The sequence below is a fragment of the Leptidea sinapis genome, chromosome 14, assembly GCF_905404315.1.
Source record: "Leptidea sinapis chromosome 14, ilLepSina1.1, whole genome shotgun sequence".
Lineage (NCBI taxonomy): Eukaryota > Metazoa > Arthropoda > Insecta > Lepidoptera > Pieridae > Leptidea > Leptidea sinapis.
In genome coordinates this window covers 6,093,580-6,112,704 of record NC_066278.1, presented here as the reverse complement: position 1 = coordinate 6,112,704, position 19,125 = coordinate 6,093,580, and the positions used below count along the sequence as shown (strand labels likewise).

The window sequence follows — 19,125 nt, the reverse complement described above, 5'->3', positions numbered from 1 at the left end:
TAAGCATTACTCTGTTTCGGTCATGAAGGTTGCTAGTAGTTAGTGCCGTAGCTAGTGAAATAGGCAAAAGAGACTTAACATCTTAGGTCTCAGGGTGACGAGCGCAATTGTAATGCAACTAAAAGTTTTTGGGTCTTTCAAGAATCCTGAGCAGCATTGCATTGTAATGGGCAGGGTGTATCAATTACGTGCAATGGGAAGGTTTACAAAGTAAGCATAAAACCCTTTACGATCATACAGCTTGTGGACGTTATCGTTATAATTTGTAAATTAAACATAGTCTTACTAATGCTAAATGAATAACATTCCTCCAATGTATCTTCAAGAAAAAACCCTTTTGGAAAGGCGAGTGAACTTGCTTCTACTAGTATACTATCGAACAATTATAATATGACACTATATACTTTTAAATACTTTCGTAAAAGAAATAGGAGAGGGCGCTGTCACAATAAATTAATTCTCTGAATTAGGAATGCACCATATTAGTTTTTTATGATTTTTTTAATATGAAATGATACCAAAGCATTGAATTGCAAATACCTAACAAGCGAAGCAAACGAATATAAAATAACCTCAACAGAGATACATGTTGCAATGTTTGAAGGACACTCGCACATTTGGGAACACAAACGGAAATTGAAGTCCACTCGAGGCTTTTCCATTTGTAAACAAAGGTTTGATTATACAGTTAGTTAATTCCGATACATTGACATTACAACCACAGAATTTATACAAGTAAATTATTAAAGGATTCGTTTATAGAGAAGTTTAAGAAGTTTACTGTTACTATAGTATAAAAGGCTTTATTTCTGCAATTAAATAGCATGTGTTATATTTGGACGTAGTTAAGCAGAAAGGACTCAAACCACACAGCTCAAAATAAAGTTAAGTCATCGTACTCTTGAAGGTCAAATCGGTCATGTAGTGAAAACCCTATTTTTAAAATGTACACGGAAACTGTTTTTTGTATTGTATTTATATGGAGGATTATATTTTAGAGCTGAAACTTCAAATGCCTAGAACTCAAAAGTGCCTTTACGTGGTTTGAGTCCTTTCTGCTTAACTACGTCCATTTGTGCCTAGGCTGGTGATTGCCTTGTCATCAGCCGTTGAAACTTTGTTCAAATCACGTTTGCGTAAATAAATAAAAATATAAGCCTTTTGTTTCCTGTAGTTTTGATGTTGTTCAATTAGTTTAAATACAAATGTAAGTAATATTTTTGTTTATTTTATAAGTTTTATTATTATTATTAATTTAGTTTTTGTTAGTTGGTAACTTTTTACTATTCTATAGGCTCATTAGATTATATCTATCCTGTCCAATTTGTAGCTAGAAAGGATTCCATAACATACATTATTATTTATTATAGCAATGGTCCTGGTTAAAATAGCTAGCTATAATAATCAATCTAAATAATTTGTTATTTTTTTAAATTGATAACTCTCACTTCTGGGATTAATTACACAAATTAAATTAAGGCTTCATCTACAGAATCTATTTTACAGTTGACAACCTTAGTTTAACAAGACATATCAAAATTAATAAACCTTTCCTCACTCGAACGGTTGACTCAGTGGAAGAGCGCTCACACGGAATGCGAGAGGTTTTCGTTCATAAATTTTGTTTTAAAATTTAATAAGTGTAGCTATAATCTTATATATAAAATTCTCGTGTCACAATGTTCGTTCTCCGAAACGGCTCGACCGATTCTCATGAAATTTTGTGAGCATATTGAGTAGGTCTGAGAATCGGCCAACATCTATTTTTCATCCCCCTAAATGTTAAGGGTGGTCCACACGATTTTTTTTTTTTTAATTTCTTTGACATTTTTTTTTAAATTTGTTTGATTATGAGCCAACATTAAAAAATACATACAACTTCAAATTTTCACCCATCTACGATCAACAGTTACTTTTGTATCGCGATTTTAATATCGGCAATACAACGTTTGCTGGGTCAGCTAGTAATTATAAATATTTTGTCTTGTATTGGTAAGCACTACTTTCAATGATCCCTTTGTATACATAGATAGATACATTTAAGCGAAGATTATAATAGACAGCGTGTAATAACTATAAATTAAAGACCCTTTGGTCTTAGTTAACATTATCAGGACTGTATTTTTTATGCCAATTTGAATTATAAAGCTAACTGAAAATATTGTTTGAGTTCGCTTGTCTAAGGAATACTCTGGTATTGGTAAGACTTCTTAAACGCTAAAAGTTTCTAGCTTAAGCTCATTTTAAGAAGTTAAAGAAGTTATATTCAATAGTTTAAGCACTTATGAAGATTTTTTGGATCATTCTGTATTAAGTAAACTATTGGCAAAGTTTTTACAAATACTTCACCATAAGGTATAGTGAGTGGTCTTTTATGATCACTACATCATATTTAGTCGTTTCATCTATATCGTATCGAGTAAAAATAAATACATAACTACGGAGCTGTAATTTTATACCTTTAGAAAACATATCATTCTAAAAATAATATTTTTTTTCTTTAAATTTGTCCATAATCATATCTAAATAATATATAATATAGATCAAATATCAACATTGTATCTTCCCTCATATTTAGGTCGGATGATGGCAGCACAGGACTGATCGTCATCTTCGGGGGAGGCCTTTGTCCAGCAGTGGACGTCTTCCGACTGATGTCTTGAAAAAAATTGCAAATAAGTATGCTAGGAGAGTGCGCCGCTTTTTCACAATTTGCTTCCAAAGCTGTGGTAGTGTTAGGAGTAACATCAATTTTGAAAAAATAAATACCTCTTATGATTTTTAAAATCCGAATAAAAAAGTGTTTCTTAATAAATTTTAACATGCACACATTAAGGGAAAATTTTATATCACGCAATAAAATTAATATTATAAAAATTTTATATCACGGAAATTTGAATCTTAAAATATGTACATTATCAAGGCCTTTGTATACGTTCGTTCTGGTGTGTACGAACCGTTAAGCTTTTGCAATAATGCCAATATTTTGGTCACGTATTTCTAATACTAAAATGTCTGTCCATTTCTGTGATTTCAAGTGTGAAGATTCACAAAGAATTGCAGTTTTATATCGCTCTACGCTGGTCTGGTTTTAAGTTTTCCTTCTAATGTAACATTGCTTATCTTAAATCATATTTTTCCTTGACACATCTTTAAAATATATTTAATACCTGTTTCAAATCAAATTAATGTTCCTGTTAGTGTTAAAATAAAAACTTCAACAATAGTTAATTCAAAAATAATACCTTTTTTAGATACTCATGTTTTTTCTACAAAACTTTTTATAAGTAACAGCTACCACCACATTCTATCGCTGTACAAAGCGCAGGTCCGGCCACATCGTACAGTATTGCTGTCATCTCTGATCTGGCACACTCCAGTATCAGCTCGATCCGTTTGACCGTGTGCAACGCAGAGCAGCTTGAATTGTCGGCTGGATCACTTGACGTTGCGTAGAGACATCGCTTCATTGTGTGTACTCCACCTCATTTATCATGGGGAGTGTTCCGAAGAGCTGTTTTACCTGATTCCTGCCGCGCAATTCCACCTACGCACGTCACGTTACAAGTTAGGATATCATCCCCACCTTCTGGATGTGTGGCGGTCCTCCACAGTGCGGTTTGAAAGGAGCTTTCTTCCACGTACTACAAAACTGTGGAATGAACTTCCTTGTGCGGTATTTCCGGGACGATACGACATGGGTACCTTCAAAAAAAGCGCGCACCTTTCTTAAAGGCCGACAACGCTCCTGTGATTCCTCCGGTGTTGCAAGATAATGTGGGCGGCGGTGATCACTTAACACCAGGTGACCCGTACGCTCGTTTGTCCTCCTTCTCCATATAATAAGTAACAGCTACTGCCCACACTCCATACTAGACACCATTACGATTGTAAATATTTTGGTTACACCAACAATAAGGAACTTACCCTAACTTTAAAAACGGAAATAATATTTTCATTTCAACAAATACATTTAAAGTATACTTTAGCGCCAGGTTAAATTTTACTTTGAATTAAATACCTATTAATTCTTTTTTTTTAAATAAAACTGATCCTAATAATTAGAAGCGGTCGTTCATAAAGGAGTTTAATTAAAATTAGTTGGTTTACAGTATTATTACCTTTCCTGAATAGAAATACAGAAATAAATATATTGAAAAATTACTCACGCTGATATTGTTAAAGTATAATGGTTTAAGTATAATATAAATTAGGAATTTCGATCTGCTACGCGGATGCAATAATAAAAAAAGCCAGGCAAGTCAAATGTTTGAACTAAGTCTTATTATAAATATATACGTATATATCATGCAGCCATATATAATGAGCTGTTCCCGTGAGTTTGTCCACTGTGCTACGAACGTAACTGTGCCAACGTCATACAACCTTCACCAGATTCTTCGACGTAACGCGCGCACAAACATACCAACGAACACATTATAAAAAAAAATATAACGTTGCGTAACGCATTTCATTTCTCGCTTCCTCTAGGTATTATTTTGTAATACTATTATTTGTTTGTGCCACCTATTGATAGGTTTGAAGTCAGTCAGGCTATATGTAAATATATAAAATAAACCTTTAGTTTAGAATTCGGTTTTCAAACGTACTTTTTTAACTACACATAATAAAGGATTATAATAAAATTTTAAGCAAATAAAAAATAAGCAAATTGCGACTTTTAAAAGAATTTTCAACGCAGCATTCATTTAACACAAAATTAATTTAATGAGGTAAAATTAATATCATATAACATTTATACCAAGTATTCAGCACTATTTAATTTTGTCGTAAAGTTTATTAATAAACGGAATCAACAAAGAGTGATCCTCTTGAATATTAAATTTCGCAATACGACGTTGATAGAAAACAATTGAACTGTGATGCTCGTATGAAACACTAATCAACACTCGAACATAAATCCATTGTTAGGTTGGAACAACAGGCGTACTAAGCCTACATACCAGCAGTATTAATATGAGGAATTAATAATATGTTCTTGGAAAGTGATCGAATATGCATCAATAACGAATACAATACAGAATAGGATATTGTTCGATTTTTTTCAATATATTCCAAACTGTTCGTAATGATTCGGTAGTCACCTCGTGTGTGTTATAACTTCAACAGTAACTATGGTGATACGGACATTTTTCATATTAATTTTGGTGCTCTCAGAATAATAATTCCGACTGATTAATGTATACAATATAACTATATGCTAAATTTTGTTCTCATATTGTTATCAGTTCTCATTTTTCGATTAAGCTATATGTTTTAGTAAGTAGTGGAAACTTGATTGGTTATGGAAGAACAGAATTTGTGTTACTTATATTTCCACTAAAAATAAAAAGTGGTATTTTTATTTCCGTAAAATAATTCCATTTTTCGCTAAGAAAAAATCTTTTAAAGCTAAACGATAAATAGTCGCGCCAAAAATGGAGCCGCCTTGAGCATGACGTCATAATAAGATAAACAAAGAAACGTCAAATGTGCAGTGCTATCCTTAAAAATAAAAAAGACATTTCATAGTCCGTATCGTTGATGTGTTGCTAAAAAACAAATTGTTCCTGCAATAGTGACGTCACAAATGTTGGTCGGCGTTTTCGGTCACGTGACATACAGATAATAAAACAGTTAATTTAAATTTGAAAATATAAATAATTCACATGTTTTTATAACACATTAGTTTTGAATTCGTATTTGCTATGGTTAAACCTCTTTAAATTACATACATTTATAATTTACTTTTGACAGATGAAACTGACAATATGATTCAGAATAATGATTGATAAGTTATTCAGGCGAAATACTTAATTGAGAAAAAATGAGTTTTATCTAGAGGTTATATTTAAGTTGTGTGTATTTTTTCAATTAAATGTTACGTTCACTGAGCACTGTTTTGTGTATATTCAATAAAACTGAGCAGTCACCCTCGACTTTGTAACACTTGCTTATATTAAATTAATAGAAATGATTTGGAACTGACTACAATAATTTATACCTGATAATTTATACCTGTCATCTAGATAGAGTCATTAACTGTTAGACAAATGATAAAAACAGGCCAGGTTTAATACTTTAGTGTGCTTGACAAGATACGTCTTACACTCGCGATTTGTATAACACTTTGTTTAAGTGTGCGTGCATTGCTAAGAGAGGTTAACTCTAAACTCAATATCTTTTTACAGCTCTCATAGTCATTCTAGACATATGAATTAGCTAAGACTACAATATTTGGACATCTCATGAAAAAAATATTAAAGACGTCCACATACTTTGAAAACAAAACTATAGGAAAATGAAAAAGGAGTGGCTCGTTACTATGAATGAGTGGTCCATTAAATCCAGCTTAGTATACAAGTAACTCAAACGAAGTGAATGGATAAGGAAAAACAACAAATAAAATTTCTCACCGCTTCCTATATTAGATTTAGGCTGTGTTCACACGTCTTCGTATTTGTGAACCTGCAGAATGGGGAGCAAACACAGTTCACAGTTCGTTTACCACCTTTCACGAAGAAATATTTCTTTCTGCTTTTAATACAATAAGGTCTACGTAAGACAAATAATGAAGAAAAAAGGATTACATAAAATGAAACAACGAGAACTTCATTGAATAATTTTCTATTTTAAGTTTAAAAACAGAATAAAAAAATGGCTTTGAGGTGAAGATCGTTTTATACTTTAAACAAAATATAATATTGTATATAAGCTTCATTCCCTATTCATTTTAGACATTAACTGGCCTTTTTTCAAAATTATTTTTTAGAAATCTTTTTGATGTCATTTCTGGGAAAGGAAACAAATGGCGCTCTGAGAGAGAAGAAGCGGCGCATGAAACTCTCCCAGCATTCTTTTTTTTGCGCTCTTCTCAATAAAAATATACAATATTGTACAGTCATTTCTATCGCTATAAAACAAACATAATCTTGTCCCAGGCTGTCCAATCACTTAGATATTCAGCTGTGGAGTAGTAGGATTTACGAAAGACATTTTTTAATAAAACCTTTAAATTTATTTATTGATAGTGCCTGAACAGTGGCTGAGATTTTATTATAAAAGTGTATACATTTACCTATGTAGCTATTATGTATCTTATGAAGCCTACTAGAATTAGTTACAGGCAATCCATTATTTCTAGTGTTATAATAATGAAAATCACTATTAAGAAATTTAAGCAATGTTCTTTACATTGCCAAAGAAATTAAAAACAAAAGAGCCCCGATGTTTTTGTAGTTTTCAATACAGTCACCAAGAAGGTATAAACATCTAAAAAAAAAGAAAGGGAAAAAATAAAGTAAATTTATTTTGCAGCTGATTATAGTTGAAACAATAGAAATAACATATAATAACCAACTAGAATAGAGTTGATAAATGTTAAATCAGTTAAAAGTGTAGAGTTCGTCGTTCCAAACTCAAATCGTTTCAATATCTAGGGAATCTCCACAGTTTTTTTATCACGGAGTTTTGAAAGCAAAAACTAAGTGACTTAATTAAACATTGCTAAGCACGAAGTGTTAAATAGATAGTACATTGTTCAGAAATACCCCGAATACTTCAATATACCCGAGTAGTATAGTATATCAGTTTTGAAATCGTAAATTTTAAACATAATTTAACTTGAACATTATTAATGTGCTTATTTAACACAAGCTTCAAACATAACAAAATGCATATCATGTTGTGGAATATATCTCATCTGAATGCTGCAATAACATATTTTTTTCGAGAAGCTTACAAAATACACTAAGAGATAGATAATTTACGAGAAAACTAAAAATGTTACATATATCTTGAGAAACGGGGCTAAAAAGCTTTCTCAAAGAAGTTGTTTCTGAAACTTTTGCCAGCCCTTTGTTGGTCCCTTACGTGTGTTTTGTATCAGGACCGTACAGATTTAAAAAGGTCAGCAAAATAGGCACTAGAGTAAAATTTTATTGGATATAAAAAATTTATGTGGCACTGGAAAAATTTGGTATCCTTTGACGAAAAAGCTCTGCATATTATTTCCTTAACAAGCGGTTTTATGTGGGGTCCTGTTTATGAGTGCTTTTTGTAAAATGGCAAATAACTGTTTCTTGTATAAAGATTGTAATTATTTTTAAAAATATACAGTGGAGGCTCAGGCTAAATATACAATTTACCAGTGTGAGACTCCTTTGCACAGGATGCCGGCTAGATTATGGGTACCACAACGGTGCCTATTTCTGCCGTGAAGCAGTAACGTGTAAGTATTATTGAGTTTCAGTCTGAAGGGCACCGTAGCTAGTGAAATTTCTGGCAAATGAGACTTAACATCTTATGTCTCTAGGTAAGGAGCGCAGTTGTAGTGCCGCTCATGGGTTTTAAGGTTTTTCATGAATCCTGAGCGGCACTGCATTGTAATGGGCAGGGCGTATAAATTACCATCGTCGTCCCTTATTTTTATAAAATAAAAACAATAAACTGTTAAAAAATATAAAGCATGGAGCTATAATTATGGTGCTTTTATATGAACGAATAGATAGAGTTACTTAACCATAATCATAATAAATTATTAAAATATAAAAGTTCATCGTTTACCTTAATAAATCAATTTTCAATAATATAATTTCGAAACAACCAGTAATAAATATAATATCTCGTTGAGGCTACCGTAGGCACTAACAAATACTTGCCCAAGACTAGTAACCAACTAAGCCTAGTATTTTACAAATTAAAACCTACAAGGTACTTCTCATTTACATAAAATATATAATAGCTTTAAGGGTAAATGTATATACACTTTTATAATAAAATCTCAGACTCTGTTCAGGGATTATCTATACATAAATTTAAATGTCTTACTAAAAAATGGCTCTGTCGTAAATCCTATTACTTCACAGCTATAGTAAGTGATCGGGCAGCCAAGGACTAGATTATTATTTTATAGCACAATACAATATCGTATATCTTTTTAAAAACAGCGCAAAAAAGCATGCTTGGAGAGTTTCTTGCGCCGCTTCTCTCTCAGAGCACCGAGGCGGTGGTAGTGTTAGAAATGACATCATAAAGGAATCAATTTTGAGAAAATTAATGCCTTTTATGGCATAAGTAAATAATTCATATACATTATATTTTTATGTTTTATGAATGATTAACATATTATATAAAATATAATGTGTAAAGCAATATGTTTTAATAGTTTATAATTGATTTTTTCATAAAAAATTATTATGTATTTTCAGAACAGAAAAATGAAAACATAAACTCGATTCACACGAATAAAACCACCCCCAGTATAATTTCGTATGGTATGTTAATCCTTTCAGATAATATTATAATAAATTGTTTGAATTTGTTTGTGAAAAATACAGATTTCAATATTATTGTAAGTATTTCACTGGAGTATGAAGAGTCTTTAAAAGCAGCCATTTCATTACAAAGTTTTATTATAACTTATTTAATCTCGCTTCATTCTTTTAAATATAATTAGACCAAAGTCAGCAAACCACAGAATTTCCTTTAAGCTATCTCCGATAACTGAAACTTAGTCACAAGGGAAAAATAGTTTGCAAGTAAGTTTTATTGCAACTCAATGAACTAATAAATTTTCAAGCAGATGCAAGTCGCTTGCATATTACTTTGAAGGAAAGAAATCTTACTTCAATGGTGGTTTACAGTATTGATACAAGGAAATGCTTTTATACGTCTTGAAAAGCACTACGCGTATTGACATTATTTATATTGAAATACTCGACCAAGGAAATCACTATTTTTTAATAAAACGGCGTATGGAGGGATTAATTTGAAAGATTAAGGAAATAAAAATTTATGACTGTTCATTGTCAGTAATTTATTAACATATGAACATACAATACAGAACACAGAACATACATGTGAACGTATACGGTTCACAAAAGTCGTAAACTTTTTGCTCTAAGTAGTGATTTTCATTTTTATTATTATCACTACAATAAGGGATTGCTTGTGACTAATTCTAGTAGGCTTGATAAGATACATAATTAGCTTTAAAGGTACTAAATATATACTTTTATAATAAAGTCCCAGGCACTATATATAAATAAATTTAAACTTTTTATTAAAGTTAATTTATTTAAATAGTTATTAAAGTTTAATTAATGGCTCTGTTATAAATCCTACTACTCCACATCAAAGTGATCGAACAGCCTGGGACTAGATTATTATTATTTTTTTTATAGCAATAACAACGACAGTACAATATTGCATATTTTATTAAAAAGTGCGCAAAAAAGAATGCTGGGAGAGTTATTGCGCCATTTCTTCTCTCTTGCGCCATTTGTTACTATATATACTTTTATAATAAAGTCCCAGGCACTATATATAAATAAATTTAAACTTTTTATTAATGTTAATTTATTTAAATAGTTATTAAAGTTTAATTAATGGCTCTGTTATAAATCCTACTACTCCACATCAAAGTGATCGAACAGCCTGGGACTAGATTATTATTATTTTATAGCAATAACAACGACAGTACAATATTGCATATTTTATTAAAAAGTGCGCAAAAAAGAATGCTGGGAGAGTTATTGCGCCATTTCTTCTCTCTTGCGCCATTTGTTTCCGAATCGGTGGTAGTGTTCCAAGTGACATAAACAAAATTGTAAAGGAATAAATTTTAAGAATATAAATGCCTTAGTATTTTCTTTGATTAACGCGAGTGTTACAAATTTAAATAAAACACTTGTTAAGGATTAAAACGCGTGTTATTATAACTGTTTTTACATTAGATTTTTGCGTAAAAGTTACATTTTTATTTAATTAACACGACGTTTCAAGACCTTTGTATGTAAAAACAGTTACAATTACACGCATTTTAATACTTTAAAAGTGTTTAATTTAAAAATAAATGCCTTTATATATAAATCTATATTTTTCTATAAAATCCACTATTTCCTCTTTAAAAATCTCTTGTTTATATCAAAGTAAGTACTTATACAATTTATTTTAACACAGTGATAAATTTAAAAAGATATAACATACATCAGAAGAGCGACCATGCGTATTTCCTTTCTTTTCTTTTCGTAACAAAGAGTTCCTTGTATAACGCCTCTTCGGAGGGTGAGTAATAAATATAGGACCTCATTTAAGCACCTCTGAGGTAAAGGATTTCTTTGTTACTCCTCGAGATGTTTTTAGTCCAAAGTTACTTTGAGTTCAAAGATATTTCTTTATTTCGCCTCCGATTTTGAAATAGGAAGACATCTAATAAGATGTCTTTTTATGTACATATTCTTCGATATTGATTTGAAGTCAGGGTGAATAAATGAAGGTTTAAATTCAATTTTTTTTTCAATAATATTTAATAAAATTCTAATTTTCACAGAGCATATAATTATTGATGCTATAAGAACATATTAAAATAAAGCTGGCGAATTCGAAAATAGATATTATGTAAATAAAAAAACATAAAATACATAGTGTTATATATTATTTATTGCAATCAAATATATCATCTACATAGATGTATACATATACAACGGCACTTGTTGGTTAGACGTGCATAAAATAAACATTATTGTGGGTAGGAATAGAAATTAATTAGGCGGGTAACTTTTAACGGTCAAATAAATTGTACCAACCCATACCATGCTCTTTTACTGTCCGAGACAAAATTTATTGTAGAACTTAATAATTTTTAGCGTGTTTAAAATCATTTACCGTAGAGCTCCACTTTTGGAAGGATTAAACTTTTTTGAAGTGAATGTACATATTTATTAATGTAAGCATTTAGGAACTTGGGTGGCAATGTAAATTATATCGTTAATTTTATTATAAATAAGGAAGACATCTACATACTTCATTCAATTATTCTTGATGCATTTACTCAAGGATCTCAAATAAAAGATTGTCACTAAGTTATAATTGTAAAGCAAAAAATAATAACTAACGGAACTAAACTAAGAATAGTATGAAGTAATTTAATAAAATATTAAAAAGAAAAGAATTCCTGCCTCAATCTTATGTGACCTATACTTATGATTATACATAATAGTATTTTATGCAACTGTTGTATGATGAGAGTCAAAAAACATGAGTGGCGTGGTTTGCAATTGTTTGTGGTGATTAATAAACAAATAAATACCACAAGTTCGAGTTGCCTCTTAAATGGGCGGGAAATGTATGTACGCTTCAGTAGTTGTTTCAATTTTACCACCCTATTTTTTTTTAATTATCAGTTAAGAAATTACAAGATATGTAATTGATAGCCCACCATGATAGCACCACACATCAAAACATAGAAATAATGTTACTAAATGAACCAAAACCTACGGATTTCTTGTTTTTTTTATCCCTTGGGTTCACCACATACGACTGTCAATCCTGAGAAAGAGTATGTTTGTATGTCTGTTACTTTTTCAAGCCTTATATGTTGTACCGATTATCATGAAACTACACAAAAGTGTTGTAAGTGGTATATTGAAGTATTAAGGCTAAATTTTACCCCAAAATTTGAATAAGATCGATATAATCAAATTCCACGCGGAAGCAACCTCGGGCAGAAACTAGTTTCAAATAATTGCAATGTGATTTAAATTAACCGCAGCTCTATTCCTAGATGGGTAACCTTAAATGAAGTTTTTACTTTATCTTTTGGAACTTGACTTACCATTGTTTGCCATGAAAAACTAATTATCAATTAAACCCATATTTCTTCCAAATGTCTCTTCTGTGTTTGGTATAATCGTGGCAGTCCCAAATTTAAACAATTTCAATGTTTTTTCTGCTCTTTGTCTTGTCTATGGGTCTTCCTTACGTTTTTGGACTTTTAATGATAAAGAGAGACGAAATTACAATATCTATACTTTAAATTAAAATCAATCATAGTCAATGTTGAGCCAGTCATGGACATTCAGTTCTGATCTAACTGTCTTCCTATTAGATTGAATTTATTTATTTAAGATTAAAATGTGATTATAATAAACGGGAATGAAAATTTTGAAATGAATGTGCTACAAAATTCAAAAGAATTTTTAAAAAACCTTTGTGTGGTTACTATAACATAAATGACTTTCTTAATGATATTACAGAGTGAAAATGTGAAAGTGACCGCTCACAGGCTATTAAAATAATAAGTTTAATTGTACAATATTACTTTTTCACCTTTTTTTTTAGGAAACAAATGAATCCCGCTCAGTTTGTTGCGCACATTGTCCTCAAGTCTAAGGCATACTTTTTGGAATGGGTAATAGTTTTTTACATTCAATATAAGATATCACATTCTATTTTGACTTAAAATATATTAATTTGGAAGACAAGATGTGTGCTATAGTAGTGTATTTTCTAAATTGTTTTAGGAACATACATGGTCTTCAACTGATCCGGATTATGGAGAGACTGGTTGGAAGTATATACTTAGAATAGTACTTCTTTATACATTTAATGATGGTAACAGAGCAATTATTGAGTTTTTGTCAATGATTCTGAAGAAAAGCAACTTTAAAATTCAGTGGTAGTGCAAACAAATTTACTGTACAAAAGTGTAATAAAAATGTTTCAATATGACTTTGAATTTCAGTCAAATTAAGTCTGAGCATCAACTCGTGAACGAGCGCTGCTTGTGGTGCCTTGTCGATCTGTTATAGTTAATAAATCATTGTATTTGTTTTATGCGATTAATAATGATGACTGTAATCAGTACAACCATATTCATGAAGTATCCTTACACAGACAATGAATTGTATATATTCTAAAAATTTTATAAATAATACGTTTTTTATTTTGAATATGATTCATATACCTTAAGTAAGATATGTATGTATAATATTAAAAGAGAGAGGAGAGGCTGATGAGTTTCTTGTATGTTCTTCTCACGTGCTCTACTCTTTCAGAACATGTCATGGTAGAGTCAGTAATTTAAATTTCTTACTTCTTCCAATTGCTTAAATGGTAAACCAAAATATCTGTCAATAATCTTTAATAAGACAAATTATTGTAATTATGCACTTTATACATATATGTGATATTACTCCTAAGATGTAGTCTAAAATTAAAATTTACTCATCCACGCTTTTAGGGTTGAAATAATGTTCCGCGCTTCTAACGGTATAACGAGGCTTCAGTCGAGAAGATTTTGGATTATGCGTTAAGACGCGTTCTTGAATAAGGCTTTTAATTTCAGCTCAATCGGTTGAGGCCCCTATGGTATACCAACACATACCAAAAATGGCAATGTAAACAAAATATACAAAAGTATAAAATAAAATCAATAATAATAATATTTAAATCTGTAAATATTTTGGAATTAAGACTTTTTTTCCCTTCTTATTAAAAAAATCCATGATTTTGCTAAATAGTATGTGTTTTACTTAAAAATGTTAGTAACACTTATAAATCTGAAAAAATTTAAGGACTTTATAAAAATTGTCTTTTGATTTATCGTCTATTGATCGATACTTAAATGGTTTACAATAGTTACCTAATGACCTCCGACAGAAACCAATGGTTTGTGTTAGTACACTTTCGTGGTTTAATTATAGCAAAAGAGTTGTTAAAATACATGTTGTATTGTAATAATTTCACAATATATCAATTATTATTTTTTTGTTAGTTCATCGAACAGCCATCCTCACTTCTAAGATGAGAGAAAAAAATACCCTAATAACTTTACTGCACTAAAAGATTATCAAAATATTAAATAACATCGAAGTAATATGGCTTAGTTTTAAGTTTAATACATAATTTATTATTGAACATACAATAGCATGACATAATTAAAGAAAAATATATTGTATCTAATATCAATGTTAACAAAATATTAATCATAATTATATATGTATGCATAATATGTATGCATAATATTACCATTATAACTAAAGGTAGTAATAGATACATTATGTCAATAAAGTGGACTTTTATTTCCGAATGCTGTCACTTTTTTTTTTTAATATTTTCTCATCACTCCAATATTCAAAGGTCACTGTTATTATCAACCAATAATAGCATGTAATTATATAGAGTCACTCAATTCAAATCTCTTAATAAACAAATATAATATAAAAGTACAATTAACAATTAATATCTAACTGGTATTAAAATATATATTCAACTTACCTTCTAAACAAACCACAACACAACTCACAAAACTATTTAACAGCCACAGCAATAATTACAATTAATTCAAAAACCAATTTCTATGCAAATTCACGTACAACACAGTCGACGGTGCGACGCGACGGGACGAGTGCCCACATTGAAGCTTTCTATCCGACTGCCGCTGAAAGCTTTGATATGACACTCGACTTGAAATCGGAAATGTTTTCCTCTTGCATTGTTATCGGCATTGTTGGAGGTTTTAACTAAGTTTTCAATTTAGGATTACTATATATTTATTTGAGCTTTATACTTTACAGTAATTTGGTTACAATTTTGGTATTTATATTGTGATATTTATTTGTTATCATTTTATGTTTTTTACCAGTGGGAGGGTCCTTCGCACCGGATGCCGGCTAGATTATGGGTACCACAACGAAGCCTCTTTCTGCCGTGAAGCTGTAATGTCTAAACATTACTGTGTTTCGGTCAGAAAGGCGCCGTAGCTAGTGAAATTACTGGGCAAATGAGACTTAACATCTTATGTCTCAAGCTGACGAGCGCAATTGTAGTGCCGCTCAGAACTTTTGGGTTTTTCAATAATCCTGAATGGCACTGCATTGTCAGCCGAACGTCCTGCTCGTCTCTTCCCTTATTTTCATAAAAATATAAGAGGTTTCAACATATGAATTGACTTATCACGATATCTCTGGAACCATAAGGTGTAGAGACTACAAATTTGTTAGGAATATTCCTTTCACCGAGTAGAGGTCAGCTATGAACGGATTTTACAATTTTTCCCCGCACGAGTTTTTTATGACAGAACAACGACAACGTCAACTAGTATAAAATATTTAAAATTAGTATTGTTTAAATTGCGATTACAGGTGGGAAGCATCTTAAGGTTAGACGCGTTAGATGGAAGCCAATCATAGGGGCGTACTTATCGGCCGTTAATTAATAATGTGTGAGAGCTAATTGTGTGTTGGTTTGATAGGCGTCGTAGTTAGTGAAATTAATAGGCTACTGAAACATTCATAGTATAATATTTTCATACAGTGAGCCCAAACGCGGTGCTGCGCAGATTATTTCGAGAATCCGAAGCGGTATTGTATTACAATAGACAGGGCGTATTACTTACGTCTTGTTGGTCTCGTCATATACGTTATATAAATACCTAGATTTAATATAATATCATTATACTTATAGTACACCCGTGACATTACAATATCATTAAAACCAGACTGTTAAATTGTAAGAAATAAAGACTATTGACAGCCAGTGGGAGACTCCTTTGCACCGGATGCCGGCTAGATTATGGATAAAAAAATGTGTAAGCATTATTGTGTTTCAGTCTAAAGGGCGCTTTAGCTAGTGAAACTACTGGGCAAATGAGACTTAACATCTTATGTCTCAAGGTTACTAGCGCAGTCGTAGTGCCGCTTAGAATTTTTGGGTTTTTAACAATCCCGAGCGGCACTACATTGTAATGGGCAGGGCGTATCAATTACCATCAGCTAAACGTACTGCTCGTCTCGTCCTTTATTTTCATTAAAAAAATCTACCATTTTATTATAATATCACTAGTAATATCAATGCCGTGATATAATTGTAATATCACGGCATTGTCTAATATACCAACGACATATTATATAGTGTTACGTAAAACTATTTCAAGCATTTATTAATTAGCGAGTTATTTTGTTAATAATACGTATATATATTAATAGTAATATATATTTTTTAAAATCTCAACTCATTGTCTAAAATAACATCAAAATTATTTGATGTCATTTGTTTTATTTGTACGTATTCCATCAGTGTTATATTTACATTAAAAATTTATTTACTGTTTTCGACGCAGTCAATTTCATCTAATTATTTTTATAATACAAAGACAAAAAATTATTTTTTTATTATTTGGAAAAACTTATAAACATACTGAAAGGAATCAAACAGCTGTGGAATGAACTTCCTTGTGCGGTGTTTCCGGAACGATACGACATGGGTACCTTCAAAAAAAGCGCGCAAACCTACCCTAAATGCCGGCAACGCTCCCGTGATTCCTCTGGTGTTGCAAGAGAATGTGGGCGGCGGTGATCACTTAACACCAGCTGACCCGGACGCTCGTTTGTTCTCCTTTTCCATAAAAAAACTACGTTATTGATATTTCTTTCCAAAAATAGTTTGAAGGATTCTTACTAAATCACACGTACATACAAACTCTTTAAGCAAAGTCTTTCAATTGGCTCTTTTAGCATATTAAATAGTTTCTTGGTCATCAATGAATTGTTGCTATATTATGTTGAAAACTTATACTACACTTTAACTTTCACCATTTAAAACTTTCACCATCTGGATGTGTGGCGGTCCTCCACAGTGCGGTTTTCAAGGAGCTTTCACCCACGTACTACAAAGCTGTATGAACTTCCTTGTACGGTGTTTCCGGGACGATACGACATGGTTATCTTCAAAAATAGCGTGCGCACCTACTTATTATTTTTATTTATTTTTATTTTATGAAAATAAGGGACGAAACGAGCAGGACTTTCAGCTGATGGTAATTGATGCGCCCTGCCCATTACAATGCAGTACCACTCAGAATTCTTGAAAAACCCATAAATTGTGAGCGGCACTACAAATGCGCTCGTCTACTTCAGACATAAGATGTTAAGTCTCATTTGCCCAGTAATTTCACTAGCTACGGCGCCCTTCAGACCGAAACACAGTAATGCTTACACACTGCTTTACGGAAGAAATAGGCGCCGTTGTGGTACCCATAATCTAGCCGGCATCCTGTGCAAAGGCGCCTCCCACTGTGAAAACCTCCCACCCACCTTCCTTAAAGGCAGGAACCTCTCCTGTGATTCCTCTGGTGTTGCAAGAGAATGTGGGCGGCGGTGATCACTTTACACCAGGTGAACCCCACACTCGTTTGTCCTCCTTGCCCATAAAAAAAAATAGTATGCCTACGTTATTAATATTCTTTTCCAAAAAAAAGTTTTCTTTTCTCTCTAAATCACACGCATATACACTCTTCAATCAAAGTCTTTTAATTGGCTATTTTAGCAAATTGTATAGTTTCTTGGTGATCTTAGATGTTCTACATGTTACTATATTATGTATATTCTCTAATATAATAATTACTTCCATTCACTTAACGTGACATTTTAACTTAAAGTAAACTAAGTACTGTATAAACTGCTAACATCATTGACAGTCACGCGATGTCCTAAATCAGATCTATGTGATTCAAAGTTTGTATTCTTCTCACTTTACATAGAAATTTAAAAATACATTAAAACTACGAAAATAGATTGAAACAGTAACAAAACCGTGCCAAACTGAAGTCGCTAAAAACTTATTTTCCTTCTTTTTTAGATCAAGGCCGTGAATTGTTTCTTTGTAAGGCGTCGTATAATCGAAACTACTCTAGTTTGACAGAGATGTCGAAGAAAATATGCTTTTAACATCAGCTAATATGGCGCAGGTATTAAAACTATAAGCTTTACTCCTAAACTCTTGAATGAAATAGTTTAAATATTATAACTGATCATCTGAAGTACTTAAAACAAACTTATTGAATAATAAATAATATGAAACTATTTTGGTGTTAGCTTCACTAATCTATATACATATGGGGTAAGGTTCTGCAGCCGGTTGTTGATTTAGAAAAGTGGCTGTTTGAGGTAAGAAGTTTTTCGCGAAACATGTGGCTGTGCTATGTCAGACATCAACATGATGTGGTTGAACTGAGAACAGAAATGTTTCTTTAAACACTCGCCACTCACACAACGCCAAAAAAATAGCGAAGCATTCTTATACAAACTACGAATTCAAGCTCTAAAGATTGATGCATCATAATATATAGGATAATTTATATGTGTAGAGTTTATTCTTTATTACATCTATTGAAATATTTGATATTTGAAATGCTTTTAACTAATACGATTCATATATTGAATGCAGCACCTTACAAACTAATTTGTTTTGTGTATCACAGCCATTGTAAAATACTTTATATGATTTAAAAGAGGTGGCCGTTGAGTTTCTTATATGTGCTTCTCACGGGCTACTTTTTACGAA

The 19,125-nt window shown here is 31.5% G+C and overlaps 1 protein-coding gene across 1 annotated transcript in view; it reads right to left on the bottom strand.

Moving 5' to 3' along the window:
• Nucleotides 1-15,210, bottom strand: part of LOC126967867 (uncharacterized) — a 207,536-nt gene extending 192,326 nt beyond the window's left edge. The window contains exon 1 of the mRNA XM_050812556.1: nt 15,061-15,210. The gene's annotated coding sequence lies outside the window, so the exon portion shown is untranslated. The remainder of the gene's footprint in view (nt 1-15,060) is intronic.
• Between the last annotated feature and the right edge of the window lie 3,915 nt (nt 15,211-19,125).